Source organism: Haliotis cracherodii, unplaced genomic scaffold (assembly GCF_022045235.1).
Source record: "Haliotis cracherodii isolate W230 unplaced genomic scaffold, xgHalCrac1.p SCAF_2, whole genome shotgun sequence".
NCBI lineage: Eukaryota > Metazoa > Mollusca > Gastropoda > Lepetellida > Haliotidae > Haliotis > Haliotis cracherodii.
Window position 1 is genome coordinate 80,129,397 of NW_027266275.1, and position 6,712 is coordinate 80,136,108.

Below are 6,712 nucleotides of genomic sequence, written 5' to 3' on the forward strand. Positions count from 1 at the left end.
CTTTTAACAGTATTCCAGTTATATCGCGGCGTGTCAGCTTAATGTGGGAGGAAAGCCCGAAGTGATGCAGGTCTCAGACGTTTACCACTTCGGTGAAACCCACGAGCACGGGTATGGTGCTGACAAACCTAGAAACATAATCGGAGCGAACCGGGATTCGAACCCACAATCATAGGTTTCTGGCGTGTCCAGAGACGCAAATCTGCCACCCGTGTCCCCGAGTCTGGACCAGACAATCCAGTGATTGACATGAGCATCATCCACGCAATTGGGATACGATGACGTGCATCAACCAAGTCAGCGAGCCTGACCACCCGATCCCGTCAGTCGCCTCTTACGACAAGCATAGTCGCCTTTAACGAGGGCAAGCATGGGTTGCTGAAGACCTATTCCACCCGGATCTTCAAGGGTAACATCAACGCATCTATCCTCCGACATACATTTTACATGGTACATGTATATTCACATTGCCGCCTGTCATGGTTTGACTGTACAGTGACAGTGTATACAGCATAATCGCGTTATCTAAGTAGACATAGAGACAATATAAGGACAAATATCGATGTAATGATACTCGTAAATAGAGAGACACTTTTAATAGCCTAAATGGGGTAAGGGGTGTCACAAGATGTGTCTAGCCCTCCTGATATCACTTACAATGTGTGCATATGAAGGTAGAAGCAATATTTCAACAACATATGCAGCTAAATAGACGTTAAAGCGCACCCGATAGTTAATCTATCATGGATGGTGGGTATTGTAACACACAGCCTTCTAAATGTCGGCGTTCTTTAACTTGTTTTGAGTAGTATAATCTAGCATTACGCCGCCAACGTGCTACTAATAGTTTTCTTTCCATTGATTCATGCAAGACAATATATAAAGGTGTGAGAAGTCGCAAAGCCAGGTGGGAAGCTTCCTCGATTTCCCCCGTATTACTTTGATGGACTGAGTTGGCTGCTAAATATTTTACGACATAATCCCTTCCAACGATGCTGGGGTGCCTGGATCTACTGGTGTAGATGGCTTTCACCTGGTGGTGTAACACGTCTTTATTGAAGATGACCAATGACCATATTGAATGAGAAAACTACAGTCATGCATTGCAGCCATGGTGACAGCAGACTTATGCACGGGTGCATTGTCCAGGGTGGAACAACACACCTTCAGTGAGTTTTCGGTGACGGTTGGCCTTGGTATTCTCGCGGAGCTACCCAAGAAGATTAGCATAATATTGTTCATTACTAGTCTGACCCTTCCGGAGGCAGTCCATCTTTGGAATCCATGAAAACCGAAGCCATCAAACAGACAGCAGGGGTGTTGAGATTTAGTTAGAGATACTTGATGACAGTGCGTTAGTCAATTTTGTCCATTTTCAACAGAGAATAAATACCTAGTCACTTGATTTAAATGCATCCTGTAAGCCTGGAAAGTGCTGTATGTAATGCATAGAAACTGTTATCGTGACATCATTTGTAGTTAGGCGCACATGTCATTATGCTGTCAGGATCAAACCAGTGATTTGAGCAATGTCCCATGCTGTGGAGGTTATGAGGACAGGCAATCACCAAGTCTGATCCCCGGTCCATTTAGTCGCCTTGTATCACAAACATTGGTTGCGGAGTACCTATTCAAACCTGAATCCCCACAGAGTCCAGGGTAAAGTTTGATGAATCCCACAAGTAATAGTATGTTGCGAATAGACTAAGAAAATGAGGAAAAGTCTGGGATTTGAAACCACATCATGCCGATCCTGACATGATTAAGGGGTGCAACTCACACAGAATATTGTGCATACAGCGTTGACCTCAGGACTTGAAATAATCACAACTCAACTGTTCGCACATCAGACAAGCCGTTCAGTTGGTATTGTCATAATGCAAGACCTTAGTGAAAATAAATAAATGGTAAATTACAAATATATTGTTTACTTCAAATAATACACATGAAAACAGGTCAACAAAAAAAAAAAATTGAAGCACCAAATATTCAGCTGATCAACTGCCACAATAACCAATAAAATTCTTTAAAGTTATATATTATTCCACATCAACCACACTGGTAGTATGGCCATGGACTATGTACAAATCAAACTATATTTGCCAACTGAATTATTCAGAGAGTAACCGAGCTACATGCACTAGGACTTACAGATTATCTGTCCCGTCGTGAAAGCTCGGACCCTTTATGGAGGAACTTACATGCACATCAACCATTCACAAGATGATCTATCTTACTCATTCTCATTTCAAGAAACGTAACATGATCAACATTAACCAGAAACTTCACTGAAATTAACTTATTATTCAGATGACATAATATTATCCATTTGTGAAATCGCTAAAAATGGATGATGTCATGTTGAATTGTTCTGTCAAAGAGCTTTAATTGAACTTTAGTGAGATTCTCGCCAACATTTTAATAGATTTTTCTTACCTCATGGGTAATATAACATGTAAGTGGAGAAGTTAATGTTTTGACAAAATATCAAGAAAAAGTGATAGTCAGCCTCTATGGCATCAAACTATTCAGGGGATAATGATGGTGTCTTAAGACCAGGCACAGGTGGCCCGTTGTCAGAGCCATCACAAACTGATGTACTGTGTCCTTTAGGCTCAACAGAATCACAAGGTTCGAACCCACATTCACCCTGATTATCATTCATGGCACATGTGCTTGTGGGTTCAACCAAATGCACAGACATCTCTCACAGGTTTACCCTCCTGTATAAAATTGACTCTCTGAAATAACTGAAATACTACTGAAAGCTGCCTTACTCACTCACTTGCTATGATTGTACCTCGTGTTACCAGTGAAACTGAATCTCCTAGGTTCTCACTAACAGTAGAGAGTTTGATTTTACACCGCTTTTAGCAATATTCCAGCAATATCATGAAGGGGAACACCAGAAATGAGCTTCACACTTTTATCCATGTGGAGAATCGAACCTAGCATTCGGTGTGATGAGTGAACGTTTTAACCACTAGACTACCCCACCTCCCCCAACTAACAGTATATCTAATGAGCTGTATTGAGTATTTATCCCAGTTATACCACCCAGCACTTGATGCTGGGCACCCTTCTGTCCCATAGTGACATAGTGCACAAGGGAGGCAGATGCACCACCACACAACAGGAAAATGGAATGTACTTAGAATGAGCATCTGCAGAAACTTGGATGAGTGGTTGCTATATGTTAGTGCAACAGAAGATTCATTTAGATACTTAGTTTTAAAAGTAGATTTCTTTCATATTTTTGCAGGGTAATATATTTCATAACATCACACTTTCTAATAGGAATGATCATAGGAATGAATAAAGTTATTCACAGATATGTACATACATGTATCAATTAACCATTCAAACTAATGCTATACACAACATACCAGATCAAATAAACAAACTGTTTCAATGAACCAACAGGAGAAAAAGTGAGTTTGGCAACTTCATGTTGTTTTGTGATATACTGTTCCATTTTCATAGACACAAGACTTCTAGATTTCAACTTCTGTATTCCTCTCAAAGGTCCTCCTTACACCTTCATCAGGGGGAATCCATTCACCTTGAGCCTCTGTAAACAATGTCTTATTACCTATCAGGGACTTGCCTCATATTGTTTTACAACACATGCATATAAGACATGTCATGTAGTTTGCTATACATAATAACTTGACGTTTAATAAAATATTGCTTTATGTTGTTTTATCATGTATGCTGCTTGTATAGCACGTCTCTTGTTATGAACTCGTCATATTCCACAGTCAAGCAGCTGCCGACTTCTCATGCAGTGGCAAGGCAATATATCACCCAGATGTAGGTCCAATACGTCAGGCTCCCAAGGTCATATGCTTGATCACGTCTGAAACAAGAAAACAACTATCATCAATTTGTTGTTGCAATTTAATTACATGATATGATATGTAAGTAAAACCCAAAGTTATTCAGTTAGATGGTTTATTTCAGAAGAGGAATATGACATTCAGCTCAGAATTAATGACTTAAATTTACGAAGAACATGAAAAATGAAATGTTGAGATTAAAATTGAAGAAAACAGAAGGCATACCTCTACCAGGGCAGAACCTACAGCATTCAAAAAGCAATCGGTTAGTGCATTCCAGCCTTCTATAACAACCAGCAACAAAAGAATAGCGCAACCAAATAGCCACATCGCCTAATTTTCCTGCCTAATTACAGACCCCATCACCCAATTCATATAGAACCCAGATCGCCTAAAATCTGTGATCACTGGACCACAGCGCTTCACTACAGCAGGCCAAATAATTAGACAGGGGTGATTTTATAATTCTGACATCTGCTGTTTATTTATTCTACTGATGACTTAAAGAACATAGCCTATCACACAGTAATGACTGACTACATTTATAAACAAGAAAACAGCGTTGTCACATTCCCCACCATGGGGCGCATTAGAATACTGACAAGTTTTGACAAGTATCTCTTAGATAAACATCAAACTTTCATTCATGTAATTTCAGTAGTTTCTGATAAAACCTGTCCCCATGTTACACACTAAGTTGAAAAGCACAGGGCAAGGGCCATAACTCTGTGAAAAATGAATTTAGATCGCAATTACTGAACTCATTTAAGATCATGACCAGCAATATTAATATCAGTGTGAAAAATCTCATTTCTCCAACTTAAATAATGTTTGAGAAAATTGGTCCCATTTGAGAAGCGAATGGACGGACAGACAAACTCCGTTCCAATATCGTGGCCAGGGATAAGTAAAGAGTAAGTACTATAATCGTGATATTGAAGTGATTAATATAAAACAAAGGTCTAATTGTGTACTAATATAAAACAAAGGTCTAATTGTGTACTAACAATACTTCAGGTAAGAGAGATGTACTTTGTTTCTGAGCAAGAAACAGAAATATTTAAAAGTATATTATTTCTGTTAGTGTATGACATTTTCTAGAATGGCGAATGTCGTTTCGACAACTGGTCCGCAGAACCAAATCTCTTCCCCTGGATGAAGTTGACCACATTAATATGAAATGAAATGGATTGTATCGTAACATGGTAAATAATGCTAAGTGTACACTGAGATTGTTTGTATTGTACAAACCAAATCAAGCACAGAAAACCCTCCTAGCGTTATTACTTGTATCTCTCTCATAGGTGAAAATTAGGCGAAGTGGGTGGACACCAATAGACAGCAAAAAAAGCAGAGCATTCAAGTGGAACATCATAAGTAACTCTAGCATTTTGAGGAGAGTAGATCAGTGACAGTGCAGAAATGCATACATGCCATCATACTTGATGTCTCATACTCATGTTCTTCAAGTAAGTATGGCATGGGGCATACGTTAATATGTTTAAGTGTGGCATGGGGCATATGTTTATATGTTTAAGTGTGGCATGGGGCACACGTTAATATGTTTAAGTGTGGCATGGGGCATACGTTAATATGTTTAAGTGTGGCATGGGGCACATGTTAATGTGTTTAAGTGTGGCATGAGGCACATGTTATCATGTTTAAGTGTGGCATGGGGCACACGTTAATGTGTTTAAGTGTGGCATGGGGCATACGTTAATATGTTTAAGTGTGGCATGGGGCACATGTTTATATGTTTAAGTGTGGCATGGGGCACACGTTAATATGTTTAAGTGTGTCATGGGGCACACGTTAATGTGTTTAAGTGTGGCATGGGGCACATGTTAATGTGTTTAAGTGTGGCATGAGGCACACGTTAATGTGTTTAAGTGTGGCATGGGGCACACGTTAATGTGTTTAAGTGTGGCATGGGGCACACGTTAATGTGTTTAAGTGTGGCATGGGGCACATGTTATCATGTTTAAGTGTGGCATGGGGCATACGTTAATGTGTTTAAGTGTGGCATGGGGCACACGTTAATATGCTTAAGTGTGGCATGGGGCACACGTTAATGTGTTTAAGTGTGGCATGGGGCACACGTTAATGTGTTTAAGTGTGGCATGGGGCACACGTTAATGTGTTTAAGTGTGGCATGGGGCACACATATATATGTTTAAGTGTGGCATGGGGCACACATATATATGTTTAAGTGTGCCCTTTTGAGGTATAGTGGAAATAGTCTTGATCCATCATCAAACTCGGTGAAGGTAAAATGTCATTACCCCAAGGCTAGATAACAAGCTGTTGTAATTTTGAAAGTTTACTCCCTTCTTTATCACTGAGATTTATAATACCCTATTTCATTACGTATACCAAATTTATTTGGGCGAATCATACTACACATGAAGCGTGTTCACGTGTTAATCACTTTCATTTGTCTGTCACATTTATGTGTGGTTCACTATAAACTATTAAACACCAACGCCAGAGAATAGCACTCTCCATTATCCATGGAAACAAAATCCAAAAGGCCTTATGACAGCCTGGAGGTGAGAACAATGCCACTAGGTGTTACTGTTGATATCAAAATAGGATTTCTAAGTGTGGCCTTCAGGCATCAGATACTTCTAATTAGCGAGCAATCCGCACTCAAATATCCAAAGAAGTTTAAACCCTGGCAACTCAGGACTGATGTCATCTTTAAACAGAACTGATGGCTGAGGATTCTTATTTCATCAATAAAAAAAAAGAAAAGATATTATGTCACAGTCAGAGACAAAGAAGCACCAAATTTCAAGCTCTCTGTTGTCCCTAATATTTGAAATACATTCTTAGTCAACAATGGTCAATAGCTACAGCTTCACATTGTAAGC